The 16,922-nt window shown below is 35.5% G+C and overlaps 1 long non-coding RNA gene across 3 annotated transcripts in view; it reads left to right on the top strand.

Moving 5' to 3' along the window:
* The window catches only part of LOC143254421 (uncharacterized), a 48,428-nt gene extending 32,140 nt beyond the window's left edge, over positions 1-16,288 (top strand). For all 3 annotated transcript variants that reach the window (XR_013030188.1, XR_013030215.1, XR_013030195.1), the window contains 2 exons: positions 9,260-9,350; positions 14,740-16,288. This is a non-coding gene — a long non-coding RNA (uncharacterized LOC143254421). The remainder of the gene's footprint in view (positions 1-9,259; positions 9,351-14,739) is intronic.
* The last annotated feature ends 634 nt before the right edge of the window (positions 16,289-16,922 follow it).

Genomic DNA, 16,922 nt, shown 5'->3' with positions numbered 1-16,922 from the left:
ACGTTTTCAGTGGGTCAGTAGTAATCTTACCTAACTTACGATTTGAAATTCGGGGTTTGATTTCTTGTATTAGACAGAGTAAAGACAACCGATTGTGTGGGATTGCATTTCAATAAACAGCAATAACAATCGTCAGTTCTAACACATGGAAACAGGTGCATTTTGTTTAATATCAATTAACAATAACTGAAAATAAGATATTCGATAAAATATTGCCATTATTTACCTATGTATATTTTCAAACTGTCTTTCACAGCATTTCATTTCACGCTTCTACTCAAAATAACTTATCTCTTTATGGAAAACAAATATACTTTTCAACTCCTTTTCTTTGGTAACCGTGAACTTCAAAATGTGGTTGGAAACTTGTGAACTTATGGCTTGCAAGTATGAGCCAACTTGAAATCTTTCGTCAATATCCTGTTAACGATAACAAAATATGGTTAACTACGATGGGACTTCAAAATAGAAAGCGCAAGGAATTGTACAAAACCCTAAAAGAACATTAAAAGGGAAAAGCACCTTAAAACAGTAACGATTCGGTTCAAACATTATAAAACCTTCACTATTGACTGCTAAGGCTGTACACATATATAAATGAACAAAAATCATGCAAGTGACATATTTTATGTACACTAAATAAACATCAGTATTTTAGTTAGTTTTCTTACAAATGTGTGGTGTTCGTTTAAAAAGCTGAAATACACTGTAAAACAGGAATTACCAGTCAATAACAGATGAACATTAGATGACTATATCATAAGATACTAAATGCTTTGTACGTTATACAATCTTTGTCTTTAGGGAGCCAGCCCCTGTATTATGTATGAAGCTGTTTTTGTTGGTTTAATTTAAGCACAAAGCTATACAATGGGCTATCTGTGCTCTGCTCATCACGGATATCGAAACCCGGTTTTTAGCGTTGTAAGTCTACAGACATACCGCTGAGTCACTGGGGGGCATATGTATGAAGTAAAGGAACAAAAAAAAAAAAAAATCAATGCAAATGTTAAATTTTATTACACACCTTCCTAGAACAATTACTTTAAAAGACACGAAGGTTTCTGTAAAGCGATGTTTCGAACGTATATGATTTATTTGGTTTGTTTTCAATTTCGCGCAAAGCTACACGAGGGCTATCTGCGCTAGCCGTCCCTAATTTAGCAATGCAAATCGTAATCTGAGGGTCATGAGTTTGAATCTCGCCACACCAGACATGTTCGCCCTTTCAGCCGAGAGGGCATTCTAATGTTATGGTTCGATCCCACTATTTCTTGGTAAAAAAGTAGCCCAAGGGTTAGCGGTGGGTGGTAATGACTAAGCTGCCTTTCCTCCAGTCTTACACTGCGAAATTAGGGACGGCTAGTGCAGATAGCCATCTTGAAGCTTTGCGCGAAATTCAAACCAAACCAATAATATTGACTCGAAATTTTATTTTGCAAGCAGGATATTTTACACAGAATTGCTAGCAAGTAATCACACTGTCATTCAAATTTTAAAATATGACATGACTTAAAAATAAAATGTAGACTTACTGTATGTTTTTTAATAAGAATATGAGAATTTTTACTCTAAATGTAATCAAAAGTGCAACACAATTTTTTTAAAATCCAGGAAATAATTTCATTTGATAGATTAACCTAAAACTTTCCCGTTACTATGGACAGGAACTTTTGCTTGTAATTAAATAAAACCAACTGCTATTAAAGAGTTAACAACAAATCATAAAACTTGTTATGATGTAAATGTCGAAGCATGATTATAAGTAGTTATACTTACCATAAAACAATTTAACGCTGCATTTTTTATAAAGTCCCTAAGGAATTTTCAAGGATTAGAAAGTTGAAAATCTGTGCGACAACCACACTATGTCGTTACTGTCCATTTCCGATAACGAGTTTCATTCATTCTAGAAGCCAGCTAGAAAACAAGAAACACAGTGATGATTGGTGAAGTATTTATATAAGCTATTTTTACAACAGTTTTTATTGCCTGAACAATTCGTCGGCAATTGATATGACAAATATCGTGTAATCAAAATACTATTATTATAGACTCATCTAATACTTGAAAATTCGTTGTTGTTTCGAATTAAGCATAAAGCTACTCAATGGGCTATCTTTGCTCTGCCCACCACGGGTATCAAAACCCGGTTTTTAGCGTTGTACGTTCGTAGGCATACCGCTGAGCCACTGGGGAGCCTTGAAAAATTCGTAAAGAACTTCATAGAAAATGTATTGTTCAAAGTATAATAGGCCTAAGATTAATGGTTCGTGACAAGCGCAAAACACAATAATACCGACAGTTTACAGAATAATAGAAGCTTTTTCATGTTGCTTCAAAATCGAAATTTTTTAAGCTAATTCAGAAATGCTCACTTTATTAATTTACTTAGGAACGTTGTTATTAAATAATTTCATTGTACTATAATCAATTAATAACAAATTCGTATTTAAAATGTTATAGACGCATCACTTTTCACTTGCCAAAAACGTATTTAATTGTGCCATGGTGGGTCATCAGTAAGTCTTCTGATTAACAACGTTAGTATCGGGGCATTCTGTTCACCTTGGTGGACACAAGTCGATAGTCCGATGTGTCTTCGATATAACAAAACATAACCAAATATTTCTTTTAGTAAGAACACATACTGCTTGATTATATATTTTCTTTACTGAAAAGAAATACATGTTTTCGTCAGGAAAATAACTTCACAAATAAACACACATTATCAGCGACTTTACCACTTTTATATATTTTATAATAGCAAAGTCACATCAGGGGATATACTCTTTTTACCGACGGGAAACGAACCCTGACTAGAGCATTGCACATCCAAAGTATACCGTTGTTCTACCAGAGAGTTTTACCACTTGTCTTTTGTAAGTCACCATTAACAAAATATTTTTGGAGTTTTATTTCCTTTCATATTTTATTTCTCCCAATTTCAGCACCTGTATTCTCTCGTTTTGTCTGTTGTATACGAACTGACAATTCATTTCCAACAGAACAGAAACAGTGAAAAAGACACGTGATGTGTAATAATATGCCTCAGAAATTGCTATAATTGAAATAAAAACAATATCGAAATGCAATAATATCAAAAGTATAACGTTCTCGAGCGCAGATAGCCCTCGAGCAGCTTTGTACGAAATTCAAAACAACCAATAACGTTCTCGTTCCAAAATAATAATTTTTTGCACTTTGAATTGAAAAGACGCTTGAAAGAATGGGGAAGTTTAGACAACGAGTTTTAGAAATATTAAGATGTATCTTCGTTTGTGGCAAGAGAGTAAAGTTTGTTGTTCAAAGCGTAGTTTCTGATCGTTTTTAAATATTTTGTCAACTTCTATTTAAAATAAGCTCTACTTTAAAATAATGTCTTATCTAAATGATAACTTTCGAACGTTCTTGTTAGTAGAAAAGTAAGGGCTAATGTGTCGAACAACTATGTACATTTTATTCCGGAGGCAAGTGTCTCGCAAGGAGGGGTAGTTAGCCCTATTCAACTTGTCATGTATATGAGTGAAATACATTTAATAGATAGAAATCCCCATTTTGCTCTCCCAGTTCGCAGTTAATGTACTTGTATGGAAGAGTTCATACATTCTGATTATATCAAGAACTAACTGTGAAATGGGTCTAAACAAAATAGCAAATTAATAGTTTCCTTTGAGTTTGCCTACTGATTAATTACATAAACATACAAATTCCAATGTTAAAGTGAGATTCTTATTAGTACTGGTACTACGTTTCAGTCACTGGTGCGATCATTCTCAAGTTCAAAAGTTTTAACGGTTTGTTTGTGGAATTTCGCACAAAGCTACTCGAGGGCTATCTGTGCTAGCCGTCCCTAATTAAGCAGTGTAACACTAGAGGGAATGCAGCAAGTCATCACCACCCACCGCCAACTCTTGGGCTACTCTTTTGCCAACGAATAGTGGGATTGACCGTCACATTATACGCCCCCACGGCTGGGAGGGCGAGCATGTTTAGCGCGACGCGGGCACGAACCCGCGACCCTCGGATTACGAGTCGCACGCCTTACGCCCTTGGCCATGCCAGGCCCAGTTTTAACGGTAAAGAACGTTTTAGTATTTAAATCGATACAACCTAATATTGTTAGAAAAGGCTTGAGTGTTGATTCGAACGCTAAAACGTTCCATATTGTTACAACGTGTCTAAAATTAACAGTTATAAATATATAAAAATAGGTTTGTTTTATTTTCCGAAATATCGCAGTTCCAAAATAAAGATTAAAAGTACGTAATTGTTTGTTTTGAATTTCGCACAAAGCTACTCGAGGGCTATCTGTGCTAGCTGTCCCTAATTTAGCAGTGTAAGACTAGAGGGAAGACAGCTAGTCATCAACACCCATTGCCAACTCTTGGGCTACTCTTTTACCAACGAATAGTGGGATTGACCGTAATATTATAACACCCCCACGGTTGAAAGGGCAAGTGTGTTTGGCGCGACGGGGATACGAACCCGCGAGCCTCAGTTTAGAAGTCGCACGCCTTAACACGCTTGGCCATGCCGGGCAAAGTACGTAATAATACTAAGCTTGATTATTTAAATAATTTTTTTTTTAACTTTAATTCTTCCTTTTTATTTAAGAACAATATATATAACATAATTTCAAAGCATCTCAGTTAATATAAGGGTCTATCTTGAAAGTATATATATATATATCATGTAATACAAAAAATGATGTAATACAATACTTTCTTTATTTCCATATCCTGGTTAACATTTTCAAATCGTTTCAAAGTCGAACAGATTGCAGATGAAGTTTGTTTTTTGGAAATTCGCACAAAGCTACTCGAGGGCTATCTGTGCTAGCCGTCCCTAATTTAGCAGTGTAAGACTAGAGGGAAGGCAGCTAGTCATCACCACCCACAGCCAACTCTTGGGCTACTCTTTTACCAACGAATAGTGGGATTGACCGTGCCATTATAACGCCCCCACGGCTGGGAGGGCGAGCATGTTTGGCGCGACTTGAGCGCGAACCCGCAACCCTCAGATTACGAAGCGCACGCCTTAACGCGCTAGGCCATGCCAGGCCCTGCAGATGAAACACAGAGCAGTGGTTCCCAACCTTTTTTATACCCCGCACCCCTAAAAATTTTTAATATGTTCTCGCACCCCTCACAGTAATTATTTAAGAATAAAGGTGAAGGTGGCCAAAACAAATTTTTATAATTAGTTTTTAATGATATATAAACAAAAACGAAACATTTGGAAAAGAAAAAATATTACAAATATAAACAAAAAAAAGAAACTGAAATGTAATCTCGTACCCCCTGGAACGTTATTTTGCACCCCTGGTTGGGAACCACTGACATAGAGAAACAAAAGCGTTTATTGAATTACTGCATAGGAAAAGTATAATATACCCTACTGAAGTAAGACCCACAAGTAAGTGGTAAATATTATGAGTGATGATTGATAACTTCTGTTCACAATCCTCACATGTAAATGAATACTATTTTATTTATTCCTTATATTTTTTACCTACACTGTATAGTACTTTGACTTACAACAAATTCATTATCCTTGAATACAAAATAGTTACCAATATTTGTCATGTGAGATTTAAAAAAAAAAAAAAAGGTAAACGAGGAAGTTCTCCAATACGAAATTCTGTTGGATTTGTTAGAGGGATTCTCTTGGAGAGCTTCCTCGTTTACCTGTTTCTTTCTCTCTTTTTTAAATCTCACTAAGCCCACGCAGACATTCAGTTGTTTTTCTTTCTGCTATTCATTAAGAAGAAATAACTGTCCTGAATGAGGTAGTTACAATATTATGTTGGTAGCGCTGTATATATATATGTGTGTGTATGTGATTCATTGCCCCCAGCAATCCAGGGAAAAGTTTGCTTTTTGGATTTCAGATTCATCTTTTGTTCCACAAATTGATAAACGCTCAACTAATTCTCTCGCTATCTTTGGTGAAAGAACCATCTGTAGCTGTAACAACAGCTGTCTGTCTACTGTGATATTTCAAGAGGTGCAGACATGTTTTTCTGCTTTAATCTTTGCCCATTTTCCTATGCTGATTTTCATAGATAAAAGTAGTATTAGATGTTTGTTCATCATGAAGATATCCGAGATCTGACGGTAATGAAGTATCTCAGTAAAGGCTTTACAGCACTTGTCTCACAGTGACTGTCTCCTGACGATATTTAGGCAACTCCTTGTTCTGTTGATTTTGTTATTGAAACACCCCAAATGAAGACGACGGTGGTTAAATGATGAAATGTTTAGCCTTTACACTAATTAAGAAAAATTTATGAAGGCATTATTGTTGTTCGGTATTGCTGCGAACTGTAACTGGTTAAATTGGCTTAAGTACTGATACTGTAAAAAAAAGAAAAAAAAAAGGAACCGTAAATGATGGACAACAAGTATATTGAATGCAGAGGCTACCACACAAGTGTGGCTCATCCATTAATTAACAAAAAAGCATCGTACAAGATTATTTATAAAAGTGCTACACAAGCCTGGTTGCCTATAATCACGACTAGCATGGCTGCACAGGAGACCTCAGTGATTTTAAAAGAGGGGTGATTGTTGAAGCGTGTTTGGTAGGAGCTTCTTTGACCAAGACAGATAAACTTTCTGATGTTTCACGAACAACTGTGTCTGAGGTGATATCAACATACAACTTTAAAGGAAAGACATCATCAGGAAGGAGTAAAAGTGGGTGGAAGTGCATACTTCATGATCGTGAAGTCTGTTATTAATTTGAATGCATTAATTCGAACTGCAAGGTAAAACAGGCAATCGTTCACAGATCTGTTGATGGCAAGTTTCAACCTGGGGCAAGAGCAGCTATTTTCTAAAAAACGGTTTGCTGAAAGCTCCACATAACGGGATACCATAGGAAGGTTGCAGCACCCGAACCACTTATCACACCTCAGAATGCACGGCTGTGCATCCAGTGACGCAAAGAGAGCAGGCTGTAGATTACCGAGAACGGAGCGTGACGCCAACCTAAAGAACTCGATAGTCTTGAGTGTTTGATTCCAACAGTGACAATTTGGTGGTTCCATAATGGTGTGGGATGCATTTTCCAAGCATGGTTTTGGTGCTTCATACCCTCAAAACCAAAGTTAGTGTCAGTTGTACTGAGTTATCATTTTCACCTAATATTATAGCATTTATGTCTTCCAGAGAGGGATGTCATTCAAGATGACAATGTCTCCATCCACAGAGCACCAATAGTTACCTAATAGTTTGATGAGCGTGACCCTTGCATTATCCATATGTCATCAGATCTGAACCAAATCGAGCGTATGTACAGGATCTTCTGAAACAATGCTTCAAACAGTATTTTCCACATTCATAAATTAGGCATGAGTTGACTGACTTTATCCTGAAATAGTGGTGCTGCATTCCCCTGAAGAATTTCGGATACTGGTAGATTCTATGTCACGGTGCATACAGGACACACATTATGGCCCAACATCGTATTAAGTGACTTTACTTAGAGGTTTTTAATTTGTTGGCTACTACCTATATGCTCCTTTATTAAACAAAGGTTTTATATTTTTCTATATCATGTCTAGTTCTTCACCGCTCACAATTATTATCGGCAATGCATCAACATAGGCTTTTATACGGCATAAACAGGTGAAGTTATTCAGCTGTATTTCCTGAAAAAACGTTTAGTTCGCTAGTAGCTCTTGTTAACATTGGGTTAATTGTCTATTGAAAATTCCTGCCATCCCAAGTGTTTCTTCTGGGGGAAGGCATTGTCTATAAATAACACTAAAGGCTTGTCATCACCAGTTTATCTCTTGTTGAATGTGCAGAACAAGGCGGTATTTTGGAATAATTGATAACCATTCTTGTGTTATTGCACCACTGAGTCACCATGTTAAGAGCTAATTGTATCTTGCTTTTATTGCTGCTCTGCTATACTGGAATGCTTACAGTAAAGGTTAAAAAACAACATCTGACTGGAAATTTAGGGACGATGTGTCAAATAGAACTAGCAAGAGTGGTTATACTTGAAACAAACTGGTGATAATGATGAACCAATCTGACTTACAGCTTCTGTCCTTCATGATTCATCTTTTGATATGTAGTACTGCTAAAACCTATATTTCACATGTTATACTAACACTTGTTTTGATTTCTTTGTCAAAACAAATGGACTGCTCAGCTCTACTGTAGGGATCTTACAGCTTTAAAGTTACTTCCAAAGTGTTATGACCCGCTTTAAAGTCTTGCTATATATAAAACAACGGCACATTCAGCAGCATTGATTCTGGTTGCTTGTCTACCTTGTTAATCATCTACTAATGATGATGGCAGTAGGTGTTTAGTTTCACGGATAATCCTTCCAGCTACAGCTTTCTCTGCGTTCTTATCAATTACGTTTAGTTTCACAATGAAATACTCCAATCCTGACCTTGATAGGTTTTCAAGCCCACAAAGTCCCACATCAGAAACATGTTTTCTTCCATTTGTGGAAGATGTTTATTCCTAATAACGTAGCAAGGCGAAAATGGTTAAAAGTAACTAAGAAAGCAAATTATTTTGTACAACAGACCTACAGCAGGTGACGAAAAATCTTCTAAAGTTTGCATTCAAGCTCAATAATAATCTCATAATGTGTAAGCAATATAAGAGAAATATATCTTGATCACTTATTGATAATACTTAAAGAAAGATTAAGAATTGATTTAATTAATGCCACGACTACTTTTAATACACAGAACGTTGCTCTATTCTATTCAGTAATTGTCCCTGTCATGGCCAGGTGGTTAAGGCGCTCGACTCGTAATCCGAGGGTTGCGGGTTCGAATCACCGTCACAACAAACACGCTGACCCTTTCAGCCATGGGAGCGTTGTAACTTCGGTCAATCCCACTTTTGTTGGTAAAAAGAGTAGCTCAAGAGATGGCAGTAGGTGGTGATGACAAGCTGCTTTCCCTCTGGTCTTACACTGCACAATTGTTGTTGGTTAGCGAAGATAGCCCTCGTGCAGCTTTGCGCCAAATTCAAAAACAAACAAGCATTGTAAGGGATATTTTAACAACGTCAAATACACATAAAAGTGCATATGAGTGAGTTGTTACTAAACAATGTGATTTTTCAAAGTCTACGTCACTGTGTTGTAAATTTAACTCCTGTCTCACACAAACAATGTGGTACTAAAAATATGATGAGAATTATTCAATAAAAACGTATCAAAACAATCTGAAAACAGTAGATAAACTAAACTTTTGTTCTATGTGATGTATATCTAGGAAAACACGACCAGTGTCCGAAGTGAAGCTGGAACGGAAGTGGCCAGCTCAAGGATTTTATAATTATCACCTGCTAAAACAAGTAGACAGTGTAAGTAATAGTTGTTAAAATATATTTCGGTCCCTAGCTACGATAGGTGACCTATGATGGCTAGAATAAAAAAATTATCTCACTATAGTACACGTTATATTAAAACTATTTTGGACCCTCACGACGTCATTATAATTCATGCCACTATGTTCGATTACGTTCAATCTGATGGCCGTGCACACTGACAGCATAGTTTCTTTTGCAAATGTTCCATCATACAGCAGTCCGTTAAGAGCAGTGGTTCTCAACCTGCGGCCCGCAGATCACTTTCCAATGATGACATCCTAATATAACTCAAATAATCAAAAATTAAAAATATGCACTGTATATAACATGTACATGTAGGCTACTCACTGTGGTATGTGTGTGTGTGTGTGTGTGTGCAGATAATAATCTAAACCTTCAAGTAAGATGAATAGCAATTACTTTTAATATCTCTATGATGCTTCGCGTTTGCGATTTGCCTCGGCCTTTGTTTACGCTTTCCTAGCCATTGCCTTGACCCAAATGCAATGAAACTTAACTTTGACTCGATACCGCGTCGACAATAGTGACGATATCTCTCCAACGTTTCTACCGCGTCGCCAACAGCAACGAGCTTTCCTCCGATCACGTTCGTTCTGGTTTCACCGCCCATTGCGCCCGCTCCTGCGTGTATTCGCCATGACTCATCTTCTCTCCATTGTTTCCTCTAAGACGCTGATTAGCTGTTCGAGTTCGTGACGCACTATTGTTGTGACCTACTTCTCACTTCTCCCCGTTTGTCGGAAACGGCTGTCGCGAATCTCGTGTTCCGAAGGGCTTGAATTAGGTGAGGTGGTAGTCATAGGAACAATATACAGTGAACGCTAAGGCGTGTCGCTTGAAAATTTGTTATTTGTAAAGACCCCATTAAGATGAACACGCCGCTGCCGAAGAAAGCCCGCACTGTTTCAGACGAGAATCGCCGTTTCAACACCGAGTGGGAATTAGATTTTTCTTCATAGAAAAGAAGGAAGATGTTGTTGTCTTCTGTGCAATAAAATCATAACTGTGATGAAGCGATCTAACTTAGAACGCCACTATCGTTCGCTTCACTCCTCAAGCCTGGATAAATACAAGGAACATGCACGTGAGGCCAAACTCGAATCCCTGAAAAGAACTATCGAACTCAAACAAACATATTCACAAGAATTGTAAACGAATCACGGGATGTAACTCTGACGTCCTACAAGCTTAGTCATCTGTTGGCAAGTCGCATGAGACCGTACACCGATGGTGAGATCCTGAAACAAGGCATTCTTCTATTCACTGAAAACTGCTGCCCGACTTCAACTCAAAAGGCAACGAAACTGCAGCTGAGCAACGACACAGTGACCAGACGGGTTGAGTGCATTTCAAACGACCTACGAGAACAATTGATGAGTGAATCGAAGAATTTCGTTTGCTATTCGATTGCCCTTGACGGTACGAAAGACATTGCCGACATCGAGCAGCTCGCGTTTTTCATTCGCGGAGTTAAGCCTGATTTTACCATCACCGAAGAACTTCTTTCTATTCGCTCTCTTCATGGTTCGACTAAGGGTGCTGAGATCTTCCAACAGATGATGACTGTCCTCAAGGATGCGGAGCTTGATCCAGCGAAGTTAGTCGGCGTAGCAACCGATGGTGCTCCTTCTATGCTTGGCCTCGGTGAGGAGATGCAGAGGGTCACATTACAAGATGGCGTCAGGCCGAGGAACTGAAACCTGTTGTATGGCACCACTGTATCGTTCACCAAGACAACTTAGTTGCATAATCGCTGAAATTTAAGCATGTTACGGACATAGTTTTCTCGACCGTGAACTGGATCCGTGCGAATGCGCTTAATCATCGCCAGTTTAAGCAGTTTCTTGTTGATATCAACGCAGACTACGGCGACGTCATCATTTTCACGGCAGTGCGCTGGCTGAGCCGATCGTCTGTCATAAAAAGATTCCATGCTTTACTCCCAGAAATACGGACTTTCCTCCAGGAAAAAGGTGAGGATGTTCCTCAGCTCAACGACAATCAGTGGCTTCAAGATCTCGCTTTTTTTGTTGACATAACAGGTCACTTGGCGCATCTTAACCTGCAACTTCAAGGAAAGGATAAAATGTGTCACGAGTTGTTTGCCACTTTTACTGCATTTACATCGAAGTTAGAGCTGTGGATATCTCAGCTTCAGCGCGGCAGTACTCTTCATTTTCCGACTTTGGCTGAATTTAGTGCTTCGTCGTTTTCATATACAGAAGTACTTGTGGATCTCAAGGTTGAATTCGATCATCGCTTCAAGGATTTCAAGACATCAATAGAGGAACTGCATTTTTTCTTCGCACCTTTTCAATGCAACCCAAGTGATGCACCCGCACAATACCAGCTAGAGCTGATTGACCTGCAGGCAGATATTTCGCTCAAGACTGCCTTCCATGGAAATTCTCTCATCGATTTTTGGCGACGCATGCCTCAAAAAACTTTTCCTCAGCTCCTTGAAAATGCTTACCGTCAGGCGTGCATATTCGGATCAACATATACTTGCGAGATGGTTTTCTCGAAATTAATTCGCATAAAATCGAAATTCCGCAGTCGTCTTACTGACAGTCACATGACCCAGCTTTTTCAAGTCGCTTCAACAACAATGACTCCTCGTTTTGATTCCTTGGTGGACTCGCAGAAACAATTCCAACAGTCACATTGACTAATTCACAAAGACTTGCAGGTTCATGGTTGGGTGTTAAAATTTATTTTTGGTTTGAATAGCTTCGAGTGTGCTGGATATGACTTGGAATATTTTTGTATATATTTTCAATAAATCCATTGTCTGTCTGGTCATACTGACATTTTACTTATTTACACCTCTTAAAATAATTATTACTTATAATTTGTATCGGTATACAACTTAATAACATACTAACGTGGACCAAAGTGAAACGATATTCAGCGTTTTTTCTTTGGCTTCCTCCGCACAAGAAATAATTCATAACATACGTTGCAATGCAACTAAAAGTGTAATAGGAGGTAACCACTCTAATAATCGAACCATTCAATCAGATGTAAAAGGACGGCATCAATTTATCAGAGAATTTACTATAATTTAGTGACTTGCGGCCTGCGAGTCCAGATCGTGTCATCATGTGGCCCGCTGACAAAAAAAAGGTTGAGAACCACTGGTTAAGAGCAAACTCGTACTTGTTTGCTTTACTTATGCAATCTAGTGAACAAAGCGATGATTCCCGAACGCTATTTCGGAAGTCTGATTCCAAGGATAAATTAATTGGAATGTATTTGTACGAAAGAGCAGAAATACTCATTTCTTTCTCCATATGCTTGAGACTTATGGTGATGGAACACTTACACAGTGGAAGAATTATTTGTGCACGTGTCTTCAGTCGTTTATACAGATAGAATAATGTTTGGTTCATAACATACTTAATCCTCTGTATATTGTAGTTTCTGATTTATAACGCAGCTAAACATCTGTATACTCTGATGTTTGATTTATAACGTACCCAACCCTCGATATACAACACAAGTGTCTAGTTTATAACTTACCCAATGTTCTGTATACTGTATGGTTTATAATATACCCTATCCTCTGTATTCATTAACGTTTGGATTACAATGTACTCATAGTTTATTTTCTGTTTTGTCGCATTTTCTACCTGTATGTTAAATATTCCATTTAACACCGATATAATGTACCTATCCAAAATCAGTACATTATAATAGAACAAGCAGTGTTGTTGCAGATATATAAAAAATAACATGTATGAATTATTTAAAAAATTCCTTTGTTTCAAAATATTTATATTATTATGCATTTAATACACCTGTTGTCTTTGTAGAAAACATCTTACATGGATTTTACTTCAGATAACACATTCCCTTTAAATTATCATATAAAAAGAGAACCATTACTGGTCACTTCCTTACCGAATCTAAAATTCATAAGTAAGTACTTTTATTATGTTTATGGATTCAAGTTATACAAAAATATTATCTCTATGCTTCTTAATTAAAGATATCTAATAATTTTGATTCTACACAACCAAATCCACGTTATCTAACATATTACTTGTATTCTGTTGGATCAAAGATATCTGACAATGTTACTTGTATACAGCTAGGTTTAAATATCTAAAAATATTACTCTTATATAGTTGGATGTAAATATTCAAACTGTGCTACTTGTATTCTCCTGGATACATATTTTCTAATAATGTTACTTCTATACTGCTCACACCATATTATAAAATAACGTTATTTGTACACTTGTGGATCTGTGTTATCTAACAATGTTACTTGTATATTGCCGGATCAGAGTCATCTAACAATGTCATTGGTATACCCCTTGATCTAGTTATATAATAACACAACTTGTATAATGTTGGATTCAAGCTCTCTATCAGTGTTATTTATAAACTACCAGATCCAAGTTATCTAACAATATTACTTATAAACTGCTGGATTCAAGTTATATAATAATGTTACTTGTATACTGCTGGATCCTAGTTCTTACATTTAGTTACTTTATTAAGCAGTGCTGTATTCATGTACTATGTATATGCTAAATTTACTTTACCTGTTCTGTAATTGTGTTAATAATTCTTATATTTTTTGGTTCTGTAATTATTTTTACAATGCTTTCAAGTCCTCAACCTCTTCTATATCTGTAATAATGATAGTAATAATTTCTTGTTCTTCACCTGTTTTACAATTATTTATCTTTTTTGCATGTTAATGTTCACCTGTTTTTACATTAATTAACTAAATTTGATAGAAAATATTGAATTAAGCATCCTTCTGTGTGTTATTAGTTTCAAACATTGGTACTTTCTTACAATGGAAACTACACTTTTCCACACTTTTTTTAGTGATAGTTATTAGCTGTTTCAGATCTGAATTATTAGAAATTTGGGTTTGATCCCTATGATAGACATAACATGGTTATTTAATTTGTAGCTTTGTTCCAATACAAAAACAAAAAAGCATATAAAATATTCACTTTGCAGTTCACATGATCTGTTTTTTCTCTTATTTTGGCATGTTATGCCTCAAGCTACAGTTATGATTGTCAAGAAATTTGATGTCAGTAATGGGTGGTCAGGTGACAGCTATAAATGTGTAGTTAATCACTGAAACATGGAGAGGAGCTTACCATCTTCAATTTTGATGTCATTTTTAAATAACTGTAACTGGGAGGGCCTGTTCATCTTAAGTTTAATGTCATTCTTCAATTACTAAAAGGGGGAAGAAGCTACCTGTCTTATATTATGAAGTCATTTCTTTCTCACTAAAATGGAGAGAGAATATGTACATTTTGATTTAATATTTTTATGTTTTGTTTTGATGAAGAGAAAACATATTTATTCATAACTGATTTCTCAAACAGGCTTATTTTTGACATCACCAAAATTTTCAGAAACTGAACAGAAGGAAGCATTGTGTATATATACACAATCAAGAACTTCTGTTGCAACAATATGAGAAAATAAAAATTGAAACAAAATTTAAACAATAGAGTAACAAAATTCAGTAATCATACAGTAATAATAAGTACAAATGTTAATCTGGATTCTACAGACGATGTGAAAAAATTTTTCTGCTAAAATATTTAAAATACTCAAAGAATACAGTGTCCATTGATTATGTAAATACTGGGTTTACATACTTAAAAATCATTCATCTATGTGCCTTTTGACTTTCTAATCTTTCAAACTTATTTGAGATGAAATTATTAGGACTGTGTTTCATTATTCTTATGGTCTATAAACCCTAAGATTGTTATTTTATTTAAAAACTATTTGACATGACAAAACGTGGATGTATACTGAAAATTACATTCTTTTTTTTTTATATATACTGATTTAGGTTTACTTTTCTAGTCATCATTTGTGATATTGTTTTGTCACAGTACGTAACATTAAATAGTTGTTGAAATAGCCATGAGAAAAATTTAACAAAATCACAAATAATGGTAAAAAAAGTAAACTGAAATCAATAATTAAGAAATATTGTTTCTACATAATCCTCAGTTTTACAGTGTAAAATGTTTTGTAAAAAAAACAAAAAAAAACACTTTTCTGATTGAATCAAATTAGTCAAATATTGAATAAAACTAATGGTAAAATTAATCTAATGGAAAGAATGGGTACTGATAAAATTGAATATGATTTGTACCTTCTGTACACACTGAGTATAATGCACCCAACCATCTGTATGCTCTAATGGGTGGTTTATAACATAAATAATTGAATGCAATTGTATATACATTGGCCAAACTAACAAATAACACTGGTCTTGTAATACAGTGGGAAAAATATTTTAATTTGGCTCAATCAAATAACACAAAGGCTAGAAATATAAGAGCAACTATAAATTTATGAAATTTTAAAAGGGCAGAGAGGAGCTTCTTAGCCCATCAAGGATTCTATACTTATCAGTGAGGTCTCCATATCCATCTTTCCCTACATAATTAGCCTCAACATGTACCATAAAATGTGCATTTTATGAAACACAGTAAAAATAATTGTATCTTAAGTAAAGATGAAGGGTTGGAATATAATATGGTACGTACTTGACATTGTTGTTTTTAATTATGTAAACTAAACAGTTACATGACCAATAGCTTTTTATATGTATATGGTTGCACATTATAAAATATTCTACCAGTGTTTCATTAAAGATTTTAATTTTGTATTAAATTTATCAGCCCCCCCATTGGCACAGTGGTATGTCCGTACACTTATAATATTGTAAACTTGGTTTCAATACCCATGATAGGCAGAGCACATGTAACCCCATGTTTAACTTTGTGTTTAATTACAAACAAAAGAAAACATTTATTGTTTGAGTATTTTAAATATTTTAATAAGTTCCTTGTAATTGTAGTTTTGTATGATGTAGCCATCAATAAAAATTCATTTTTGACCAATAGAGAAAAAAGGGATTGATTAATCATGAATAAAAGTTTTTATAGTAATGATAAATAAAATATTTGATTCTTAGTTTTAACAGAATTTTTTAGTTTATTAATTTACATTTTCTTCAAAAAAAATGTTCCAGTAACTGTATTTTCACAATTGCAGGAAAACTTGGTTTGGAAATCAATGAGTAAAAGATATTTCAACATTAATTTTAATCTAATCATGATAATATACATTTGACTGCCCATGTCATATTTACATATTCTTTTACAGTTTTACATTTATTGGAGAGGTCATCTTTATTAGTAAACTTCATATGTAAAGACAACTATGTGGTTGTTGTTATTCTTTGTTTGGTTGGCCAATACTGAACAGAGTCAATCTTAGGTGGGTCAGTGAATTCTAACTGTTGGTAATGGGAATCCAAGGAAATCCACCTTTACACTATTTACAATTTTTGCCTCTTAGGATCCAGTTTAAATATCTCTTTCCTCAAATGAATGAGAAATTTCCTTAACCCTTCATAAAATTGATCAGATATTTTACCATGTACAATTATGTCATTAAAGTTGATAAATATGACATTTCAGGCCATGTGACAACCACATGAATAATATTATGACATATTACAGTTAATACTTTCTTTTAT

Source organism: Tachypleus tridentatus, chromosome 1, assembly GCF_004210375.1.
Source record: "Tachypleus tridentatus isolate NWPU-2018 chromosome 1, ASM421037v1, whole genome shotgun sequence".
Lineage (NCBI taxonomy): Eukaryota > Metazoa > Arthropoda > Merostomata > Xiphosura > Limulidae > Tachypleus > Tachypleus tridentatus.
The sequence above is the reverse complement of the archived record's forward strand: the minus strand, read 5'-3'. Positions and strand labels throughout refer to the sequence as shown.